The 12,065-nt window shown below is 43.3% G+C and overlaps 1 long non-coding RNA gene across 1 annotated transcript in view; it reads right to left on the reverse strand.

Moving 5' to 3' along the window:
- The window catches only part of LOC138759293 (uncharacterized), a 22,348-nt gene continuing 10,283 nt past the window's right edge, over positions 1 to 12,065 (reverse strand). The window contains exon 5 of the long non-coding RNA XR_011354697.1: positions 1 to 108. This is a non-coding gene — a long non-coding RNA (uncharacterized lncRNA). The remainder of the gene's footprint in view (positions 109 to 12,065) is intronic.

Here is a 12,065-nt window from a genome sequence, read left to right on the forward strand (position 1 = left end):
TTTCTTATATTTCATTCACTTTTTCGTTGAAGTGTTTTCAACTCTGTACTTATGAATTCCTTTCCTTTTCCCTTTCTTGACCAAGTGATGCTCAGTCAATAATTGTCACTGGAATAAAAAAAAATGGGTTAGAGGAGAAACAGAATAAATGCTTCAGGTCCAAGATGCAAGACAGTCCTGCTGAGCATTTCCAGCATTTTGTTTTTATCTTAGAACTCCAGCATCTGCAGTTTTTTTAAATATATTTTCCTTCAATTATTGCTGGAACTTTCTACATTATATGAAATAATAGCCAGCAGGTAAGGCAAGGAAATCAGTCTTCTTGGATGCTGAAATTTCAACTTTATAATAACCATTGCCATTTTCTATGTGGTACTGCAAACACAACCCCAGTTTCCATATTTCGTCATCGCGTTATCGCTAATGATATTTATATTTCCCTGTTTGATGTGCATTCCTTTTGAAGACGATAATATTGAAATCAAAAGTAACATTGTATTTGAATGTGATTCTGAGGTCAATGAAGCACCAATCCAACATTTCATACTGCTTCCATACAATCAATTCGATTTGCCAATATTTATAATTGCAATTGATTCTAACTGGATTACTTGTATCACTTAATACTGGACATGACGATAGACTAAAATTTAAAGAGCATGTTATTAAAAAGTTGGCAGAGGGGAAAAGCCACACAACTTAATTGACATGCTTGCTTACTAAGTGAGGGAAATCTGATATAGTTGGGAAGACTCAAAGGAAATCTTCCAATCCAAGTGGTATTCAAAGCACCGGAGGACTGAAAAAAAAGTTATCCCTCTTTTTTTAACAGAAAAGCACAATAAGACCATCAGCTAGCATTAGTGGTGGCACGGTAGGCATAGTGGTGAGTGCAACACTGTTACAATCCTAGTGACTCCAGTTCAAATCCAGTGCTGCCTGCAATGAGTTTGTATGTTCTCCCTCCAAAAGGTACCTGATTTCTAGGCTTTTTGGGCAGCATGGACTTGTGTGCTGGAAGGACCTGGTACCATGCTGTATGACTGTGATGATGTAATGGGGAGGGACATATATACTGACCGCTTGATATTGGCTATGGCAGTAGAGATACTCCACCCTAGTGGTGTAATAGATGGAGATGCTTTCCCACTGGCCAGTTTAGAGGTGGTTCTAGTCTGTATTGGTATAATATTTGACTGGTCCATGTCTATGACATATCAATGTCTAAATTAAAAAATTGACTGAGAATCATCGCCTGACTGTGACTGGCTTGATTCAATTTCAGACATTTGCCAAGAAGAGAGAGATGAAATCAATGCCAGAAATAAAAAGACACTGGATTCATTCTTCCCAGCATTTTGAAGGAGAAAATTTCTCTCCATCTGATCTGAAAATTTGGCATTGTAGCGGGGTCGCTATGGTTATAGCTTAGGTTACAGCTCAAGGTAGAAAGAAGACTTGCCCACCAAGAGAGTGTAATCGACACTGACTTTATTGGGCTGCAGCGCTGCCTTTTATAGGCAGCCGGCCGTGTCACCACCAGGGTGTGGCTTGAGCAAGGCTGGCTGCTGATTGGTTGTCCCGGATGCACAGGCCTGGAATGATGGTTAAACCAAACTCACTTAGCCTGGAGAACAACAGCCTTCAGTGAATGGTGTGCTTGGTGTTGGTGTGGCTGGCTATTAAAATGTCATCGAGGTAGATGAAGGTGAAGTGCAGATCCCAGCTCACTGCGTCCATCAGCCTTTGGAAAGTTTGAGCCGTGTTTTTCAGCCCAAATGGGATGCGGAGGAATTCGAACAATCCATAGGGGGTTATGATGGCATTTTTGGGAAGTCATCGGGGTCAACGGGGATCTGATGATAACCCCTGATGAGGTCCACCTTAAAGAATATCAATGCCCCTTCCAGATTAGCGGTGGTCCTGAATATGGGCATGGAATATCTGTTGGGCGTGGTGGCCTCATTAAGGCAGTAGTAGTCTTTGCACGGCCTGCAACCTCCAGCTGCCTTAAGTACCATATGGAGGGGGGAGGCCCACGGGCTAGCGGAGTGGTGCACAATGTTGAGTTCCTCCATCTTTCAAAACTCTTCTCAAGCCAGGTTGAGTTTCTCGGGGGGGGAAGATGCCATGCCCTGGCGTGGAGGGGAGGGCCCTCTATAATAATTTGGTGCCTCACCCTATGTCTGAGTTCCACCAAGTTAAAATGGGGTGTAGTGATGGAGGGGAATTCCACTAAGACTCGAGCTAATTCATTGTCAGCGGTACTCACCGAATGTAGATGGAGGTTAGTAAGTTTGGTGCCATTGAGTAAGTGTGTCTGAAATGTCTGAGCCTGTACCAGCTGATGCCCCTTAATGTCCACCAGTAGGAAGTTGGCTCTCAGGAAATCGGCACCCAGTAATAGTTGTATGGCCACCACCGTAAACTTCCAGATGAATTGTCTGTCCCCAAAGTGGAGGGGAATTGTACAGGTGCCAAATGTCTGAATGTTAGAGCCATTTGCTGCTCGAAGCTCTCGTCCCACCTCGCCTCTGCGGGCTTCTAGGCTGGACAGGGGAAGGATGCTGTACTGTGCCCCGGTGTCCACCAAGAAACATCAGCCTGATGTGGAGGAGGCTATGCAGTTGGCTGGCCATTGCAGCCATCAATTACAGCTGGCCTTGGCAGTTCCCTGGAACATGCAGGGGGAGCGGCATCGACTGGCCTCAGTACCCCACCATTGATGATAGAAACAGTACTTCTCAAGGGTGGCGTGCGTTGATGAAGTGGTTGATCGGTCAAGCGGTTGGTTGACGGGCTTCCTGGCTGGGCATTGCTGGCGAGGTGCCTTCACTTGTTCAAATAAAATGCAGGTGTCCCTCTTCGCCTCCCATATCAGGTCTGCTTGGGCAGCCACTCTCCTGGGATCGTCGAAGTCTTCCTCTGCAATGAGCAGCCGGATGTCTTCAGGCAGCTGCTCCAGAAAGATCTGCTGGAACAGTGGGCAAGAGGTGTGGCCATCGTTGAGAGTGAGCATGTCGCTCATGAGGGCAGAGGGGGCCCTGTCCCCCAAACTGTCGATGTGCAGCAGTCGGGCCACGCGCTCGTAATCTGAGAGCCCAAAATTGCGAGTTAATAGCTCCTTGATGGCCACATACTTCCCTTGCTCCAGAGGCTGCTGGAGGAAGTCGATGATGCAGGCTGCAGTATCTTTATCAAGGACGTTGACTACGTAAGGTAGTAGTACATGTTGTCTGCGGAGATCCGGCGAGTGACAAACTGCGCCTCGGCCTGCTGGAACCACACCTGTGGTTGTGGCATCCAGAAGCCTGGTAGCTTCAACACTACTCCTCCATCATTGGGCCCAAAGCACCGTTTGGACCATTCGGGGGTCACCACTGTAGCAGTCGCTACGGTTAAAGCTTGAGGTGGAAAGAAGACTCGCACACCAAGGGAGTGTAATCAACACTGACTTCATTGGGCTGCAGCTCTGCCTTTTATAGGCAGCTGGCCAGGTCACCATCGGGGTGTGGCTTGAGTGAGGCCGGCTGCTGATTGGTTGAACCGGATGTGCAGGCCCGGATTGGACCCCTTGCTATCCTCTGGCTGTGATTGGCCGACTCAACCGCTATTTCTGCGGCCTATGGGAGCGGATGTCTCATTCCGCGTGCTGTCTGCCTGATCGCCACGGGCCGCAACAGCATCATTATTTGTACAGCAGAGTTTAGTCAAGGTTTTCATAAAATAAACAAAAGCTGTTTATAACTGCACAAGGTTCATACACAGATTTAAATAAATTAAATTCTCATGTCAATGATTGTATCAGTAGACAAATCTTCAAAGCAAGTGAATTGCTGTGATTCACAATGCACCGCTAGGGAGTATGATGGAAGGAGTTGCAACTGCAAGATCCTAAGGGATGTGTTCAACCAAAAATTATTACTGAACTTCACCACAGAATGGGAAAAGTGAGTGTAAAAAGAGCAACATCACCGTGCACTGACCACTGGCGTCACTAGGAGGGTTGTGAGACCATCAGAGGGGGGGGAGGTGACATCAAAATTTCAGTCTATAATGTTTTTGTGCAGTGTTTCAGCAAAAAATGTATTATTTAAAAAAAAAATCCCTCTAGGTAGTTATAACAACAAAAACAATTTTTCGTAAGCCCAGCTTACATGTATCAATGTACCTACAAGGCCAAAATGTCAACCTTCTTGTGCTACCACTACCACCCCACTCAGTGCCGTCATCCCCCACCCATCCTCATACAAGAAACACACGTCTGTTTCTTCTATGGTCCATGGGGGGGGGGGGAGCGGAGGTAGGGTGACACCATGAGTTCCTGCGCCGGGTGACACCAACCCTAGTGACACCACTGGAACTGACACTTCAAGTTTATTAGGACTGTGTCAGTGCGATTTTGTACATGAACAGACAACAATAGAATGCAACAATTCAAATTATTCAATTTTCAAATTATTTTATTCATATGATTTGAAGGGGAAAAATTGAGCTTTGAGTAAACTTTCAGGGTGTGTGATTAATTGGATAATTATGAAAGGAGTTGGCAATGGCGTGAGCTGTTTCCAGTGCAATATGTCAATAAAACCATTCATTGATTGAAAACAAGTTTACAGGTTACAAATTAAGAGAAATCAACACCACGTTAGATTACGTCTCAGAATAATGCTCCAAGATGACATTGTTTAATGGGTTTAATGTATCATATAGGTTGAACGTTGAGTGGGTGGGGGGGGGGTTAAGGAGGGAGGGGGGGAAAGGGGAGAAAATGACACTGTGTATATTCAAGAGGGAAATGTTTGTGTGTATTTTGGTTAGTATGGTTCATAATGTGAAAATTTTTAAAAAATAAATAAAAATAATGCACCAAAAACTTTGTTTCTATATGACATTTTGACCAGTGAGTAGATAAAATAGATCAAAGTATTACATCAAGGCATAAAGATATAATTATGAATTCATTCTAAATATTTCAGGACATAAAATTGATTACATATTTGCAGTTAGTGTTCCTGTATTATCTAAAACACAGGGTTGCCTCATTAGATATGCAGAGCTTTGGAGTAGTCTGAAATTATGAAAAATTGTCCATTAGCATGTTTTTATTTAGAAATAACAAGATAACTCTCAAAGTTGTCATATTGAAAGAAAGTCCCATTTATTAAACCAACTGATTTTGACAATGGCACAGCGCCAGCGATCGGGATCTGGGTTTGAATCCCGTGCTGACTGCAAAGAGTTTGTACGTTCTCCCCATGTTTGCGTGGGCTTTCCCCGGGGGCTCTGGTTTCCTCCCACCGTTTGAAACGTACTGGTTAATTGGGTGTAAATTGGGATTGGGTGGAGCGGGCTTGTGAGCCGAAATGGGCTGTTACCATGCTGTATGTCTAAATTTAAAAAAAGAGAATTATATTTTCTTGCAGTGGAGTGACTTAAACCAAGAATATTGCACTGCTTCACCTCGCTTTACATATCACCATTTTTCACGTACTTTTTTTCCAATGATCCTGTATGTTACTCCCTTGTCAGTTGATCACATTTGTTCACAAATCAGGATGAAAGACCTGCTTTAACCTTTATTGTTTTGAGTTAACAGCAAATACTTAAGAAAGGTCAAGGTGACAGGATTTGTGATTTGCCACTGTGATCTGCTTCATGTCTGGAACAAGAAATTTATCGTGCATTTGGCTCTCTTTCACATCACCCCTTTTTGTTCAAAAATGCAAGATGCACAGAGAAGGACAAAATCAATGTGAAAACCAACGGATACAAAATGAAATAAACAGAAGTGACAGCCAGACATCTGCATTGATTTGAAAAAAAAATTGTGAGACCAAGTCATTTGTCAAGAAGGGAAGTTGCACTGATTAATGTTCCTTCTCTCTTAAATGGTAATAATGATAAATTCAGTCATCCTGATTGGGAGGGCACAGCAACACAGTAAGGAAGAGGTAGGAAATAGCAACATATTACAAACATCACCTGCCATAAATTTGAAATGACGTTATACCTCAGACACAACTGCCAACCATCCTTACCTGAAATATATTTTACACCAGTTGCACCATTAGGTCTGCCTTCTTCACAGGCAAGATCGGATGAAAAGTTTTCATCATCACCTCTACCTCAGGCTTCATTTGAGTTTGATTTAATTTATGGCAGAGGCCGACAGCATCGAGTCCATGCTGCTGAAGATCCAGCTGCGCTGGGTGGGTCACGTCTCCAGAATGGAGGACCATCGCCTTCCCAAGATCGTGTTATATGGCGAGCTCTCCACTGGCCACCGTGACAGAGGTGCACCAAAGAAGAGGTACAAGGACTGCCCAAAGAAATCTCTTGGTGCCTGCCACATTGACCACCGCCAGTGGGCTGATATCGCCTCAAACCGTGCATCTTGGCGCCTCACAGTTCGGCGGGCAGCAACCTCCTTTGAAGAAGACCGCAGAGCCCACCTCACTGACAAAAGACAAAGGAGGAAAAACCCAACACCCAAGCCCAACCAACCAATTTTCCCCTGCAACCGCTGCAACCGTGTCTGCCTGTCCCGCATCGGACTTGTCAGCCACAATTGAGCCTGCAGCTGACGTGGACTTTTACGCCCTCCATAAATCTTCGTCCGCGAAGCCAAGCCAAAGAAGAAAATAGACATACAGTAAGTGCAATGCACAGATGCCCAAAATTCTTACTTGCTGCAGCCAAATAGATACGTAAGATACACCAACTGCTAAGTTCCCCCAGTAAGGAAAAAGAGAATAAATATGAATGATTAAGTGTATATTCATTGTGCCAGTTAGGGTGGCACAGTTAGTGTATCAGTTAATGCAACCCTATTGCAGTGCCAGTGACCCAGGTTCGAATCTGGCTTTATCTGGAAAGAAGTTTGTATATTCTCCCCATGACCTGCATGGATTTCCAGTGGCGTACAAAATGTATAAAACGGGGTTTGTAGGTTAATTAGTGCATTTGGGGGCACGGGCTCGTGTGCCAGATGGGCCGGTTACCATGCTGCATGTCTAGAAAGTCTAAATGTAATTCCATGTTGTATGCCTAAAAGGTCTAATTTAAAAAAAAGCTGGTGTTTTAATAGTGCAGACAGATCTTTTTGGTGGTGCAGGGAGGTAGCTGTTGGATAAAAAACTGTTCAAGTCCTGGTGTCCGACTTCCCAAAAGTAGCAGCATGAAGAGGTAGTGGTCAGGGTGATGGGGGTCCTTGGTGGTGTTGGCAGCCTTCTTGAGACAGCTAGCACCATGTATATCTTTGTGAATGGATTCACCCTTCCTTTTGACTAGTTTGAGTCTTTGGATCCCAAAGTATCTCATTTATACTAAAATGTTTATAATTAAATGAATTCTAAATAACAATTGACATGACATGAATGACTAGAGATGCTAATTCTGCTGCACTGAATTCAGTTCAATCCCAAGGAGATTTTTAAGAAATAGCCTGATGACTTTGAAACCTTCTTTAGCAGCTCTATTTAATTTTGACCCTTCATTCCATTGGCTCTGTCTTCAGAAAGAAAATGGGCATATTTAGAAAATTGCATTTTGTCTGAAGCTAATCTCGAGCAACAACTTGATGATTGAGAACCAGGGAGAACAAACCGCAAATATTGAAAGTTTTGATTGCCTGCATTAACTGAAGTTAGCCAGTGTGGATTGAAGGTACTTCCGCACCAGCGCAAGGGAAGATTCTTTATGGTTCCGCTAACAGTGAAAATTATTCCACAGCAGTTTGTTACTTGCCTACTCATCATCCAAACGGAGGTGGAGCTGCTCCTTGTGCGGACCTGGCTTCTCAGATAGAATGAAGGATGAGGACACGTTTCACACAAGAGCTAAGGAAGTCCTCGAGACTGGCAGTGAGAGCTGGCATCGAATGCAGTGAAATTGGAAAATGAACCCTCAATGTAGAATTGCAAGAAATTTATTGACCATTGACCAACAATCAAGGTCAATACCCACATCAGCAAATCTCATTTCATGCTGACTGCATCACTGAATCCACATATTTAGTAGATTCCCGTCGCACACTTGTCAACAGTATCAGTTAGGACTGGTTCCTAATGATCACATGGCTCAGTGCTATTGCTGTGGCTCCATGCCTTGTATAAACATTTCACAGGTTCCATGCTCAGCCTCCCAGCCACACATTACAGGCTTCAGATCATTTATTACACGCTGCTTCTTTTGTGAATAACCAGTGCCATCAGAAACAAGCTGAAGGAAACAAATGTAGTTGTCCAGGAAATTAGTGTGTTGGCCACTATTACATTAGCTGCCCACAAGAGTTGCAATGAGCCAAGAATATCGAAAATGATTGATGAACAGAAGAACACAACCCAGGCTTTGAAAATATCAGAAATGATACTCTTTGAGCCTCACGTGGGCCACAAGCCAGGCTCGTGCCCTGCAGGATTCAACATAATTTACTGATTCTGACAAAAGAGTATTTACTTTTGCTGTTTTTGCACTCTCTCCATTGATAAAGAGTTGATATGAATCAGTCTCACTGAAAAATGCCTGGATGATTCTAGAGTTTTTGCGTAAAGTCCCAGGGAGCTTGAATGGAATAATAAATTACTATTATTGTTTAACAAACTTTCTGGTACAGAAAACCTGATTTTGGCGATATGGATTACCGTTCCTTATGATAACTGTTTTAAAATATAAAGACATAGAGTGTCTCAAGGGCATACGTCATAATCATTTTGTAGTTGGCCAATGCGTCATTTAGTTAGCTTCTCGCCAAGCCTGATAACGTCACGTCTGCTATATATTAGACCCGAGGGCTGAGGAAGATGCACCCTGATAGGAAGACAACATGTCTGTTTATGGCCTGCTCTGGGAGACTGGGCTCAGATTGGGGAATCAATTTGTTGACCACCTTGGCTCTGTCTGCTGCAACATGCAGCATCCCCCAGTGGCCAACCACTTTAATTCCACTTCCCATTCCCAAAACGTGTGTCTGTCTGTGGCTTACTGTAGATGCCACTCGGAAATTGGAGGATCAGCATGTGATATTCCATCTCGGCAGTCTCCAACCAGGCCATAAACAGACATGTTGTCTTCCTATCAGGGTGCATTAGTGATACTTCACTTGGAGTACTCTGCACAGTGTTGGATGCCTTATCTGAGAAAAGACATGCTGGAGATGGAGAGGTTCAGAAAAAATTTACTAGAGTGATACCAAGAATAGAAGGGTTAGCATATGAGGAACATTTATCAGCTCTTTGACTGCATTCGTTGGAGTACAGAAGGATGAGGGGAGACCTAATAAAGGCATTTTGAATGCTGAAAGGCCTGGTCAAAGTAGATGTGGCAAAGATGTTTCCCATGGTAGGGGAATCTAGGACAAGATGGCACAACTTCAGAATAAAAGGGCATCAATTTAAAACAGAGATGTGAAGAAATGTCTGTTCAGAGGGTCATGAGTCGATGGAATTTGTTTCCACAGGCAGCTGTGGAAGTAAAGTTGTTGGGTGTATTTAAGGCCGAGATTGACAGGTATTTGATTAGTCGGGGCATTAAAGGTTTTAGGGAGAAAGCTGAGGAGAGGGGCTGAGTGGGAAGATGGATCAGCTCATGATTAGGATGGTGGAGCGGACTTGATGAGCTAATGGGCCTAATTCCCGCTCATATATCTTGTGATCTTCTGATCTTGTGAAGCCACTGTGAACACATGAATAAACTTAACCTTAGATAACAAAACGGTCAACCAGTTTACCTATCTCGGCTGCACCATTTCATCAGATGCAAGGATCGACAATGAGATAGACAACAGACTCGCCAAGGCAAATAGCGCCTTTGGAAGACTACACAAAAGAGTCTGGAAAAACAACCAACTGAAAAACCTCACAAAGATAAGCGTATATAGAGCCGTTGTCATACCCACACTCCTGTTCGGCTCCGAATCATGGGTCCTCTACCGGCACCACCTACGGCTCCTAGAACGCTTCCACCAGCGTTGTCTCCGCTCCATCCTCAACATCCATTGGAGCGCTTACATCCCTAACGTCGAAGTACTCGAGATGGCAGAGGTCGACAGCATCGAGTCCACGCTGCTGAAGATCCAGCTGCGCTGGATGGGTCACGTCTCCAGAATGGAGGACCATCGCCTTCCCAAGATCGTGTTATATGGCGAGCTCTCCACTGGCCACCGTGACAGAGGTGCACCAAAGAAAAGGTACAAGGACTGCCTAAAGAAATCTCTTGGTGCCTGCCACATTGACCACCGCCAGTGGGCTGATATCGCCTCAAACCGTGCATCTTGGCGCCTCACAGTTTGGCGGGCAGCAACCTCCTTTGAAGAAGACCGCAGAGCCTACCTCACTGACAAAAGGCAAAGGAGGAAAAACCCAACACCCATCCCCAACCAACCAATTTTCCCCTGCAACCGCTGCAATCGTGTCTGCCTGTCCCGCATCGGACTTGTCAGCCACAAACGAGTCTGCAGCTGACGTGGACTTTTTACCCCCTCCATAAATCTTCGTCCGCGAAGCCAAGCCAAAGAGAGATAACAAACCAGTCACAGTGACAGCAATGGGGCAGCAGGTAAGCCTTTAGGTTTCTGCTAAGGTTTCAGCTAAATCTGATGTTTCAACGTTTAGTTTGATCTTCTGTTAGACAAGGATGCTGGGGTAACTTTTTTAAAATTTTCTTTTATTTTTCGCTCTATGACCCATATTAACCAAAATACACACAAACATTTCCCTCTTGAATATACACAGTCATTTTCTCCCCTTTATACCCCCCCTCCCCACCCACTAAATGTTCAACATATACAATACAAATAACCCATTAAACAATGTCATCACACAATGAAAATAAACAATTGTGTCATCTACTTTTACACACTGGGTCAGTTCATTTCGTCTTCTTCTCATTCTACCATTTTAGGGGGTGGAGGTCCGCGGTAGGCCCTCTCTGTTGTGTTCCATGTACGGTTCCAAATTTGTTCAAATACTGCGACTTTATTTTTTAAATTATGTTATTTTTTTCCAGTGGAATACATTTATTCATTTCTATATACCATTGCTGTACTCTCAGGCTCTCTTCTGATTTCCAGGTTGACATTATACATTTTTTTGCAACAGCTATGGCTATCATAATAAATCTTTTTTGTGCTTCATCCAATTTGAGGCCTAGTTCTTTACTTCTTATATTACTTAGAAGAAAGATCTCTAGATTTTTTGGTATGTTGCTTTTTGTGATTTTATTTAACACCTGATTTAGATCTTCCCAAAACTTTTCCACTTTCTCACATGCCCAAATTGCATGTACTGTTGATCCCGCTTCCTTCTTACAGCGAAAACATCTATCTGACACTGTTGGGTCTCATTTATATAACTTTTGGGGCGTGGTGTATAGCCTGTGTAACCAATTATATTGTATCATGCATAACCTCGTGTTTATTGTATTTCTCATAGTTCCGGATCATAGCTTTTCCCATGTTTCATTCCTTATCTTTATGTTTAGATCTCGTTCCCACTTTTGTTTGGGTTTGCAGCTTATTTCATAGTTCTCTTTCTCTTGCAGTTTGATGTACATGTTTGTTATAAATCTTTTAATTATCATTGTGTCTGTAATCACATATTCAAAACTGCTTCCTTCTGGTAACCTCAGCCTGCTTCCCAATTTGTCCTTCTAGTAGGTTTTCAGTTGGTGGTATGCAAACATTGTATCGTGAGTTATACCATATTTGTTCTTCATTTGTTCAAAAGATAATAAATTATTTCCCAAAAAACAATTTTCTATTCTTTTGATCCCTTTTCTCTCCCATTCTCTAAAGGAAAGGTTATCTATTGTGAAAGGGATTAGTTGATTTTGCGTCAATACTAATTTTGGTAGTTGGTCATTTGTTTTTTTCCTTTCTACCTGAATCTTCTTCCAAATGTTGAGCAGATGGTGCAGTACTGGTGAACTCCTATGTTGCACCAGTTTTTCATCCCACTTATAAAGTATATGGTTGCTGGGGTATCTTGAAGACACTTCGATTTGCGTACTTACTGGAACTACTGCATATATTACTGTGCTCTGGAGATTAGCGACATGAATGCCTG

This window comes from Narcine bancroftii, chromosome 3 (assembly GCF_036971445.1).
Source record: "Narcine bancroftii isolate sNarBan1 chromosome 3, sNarBan1.hap1, whole genome shotgun sequence".
NCBI lineage: Eukaryota > Metazoa > Chordata > Chondrichthyes > Torpediniformes > Narcinidae > Narcine > Narcine bancroftii.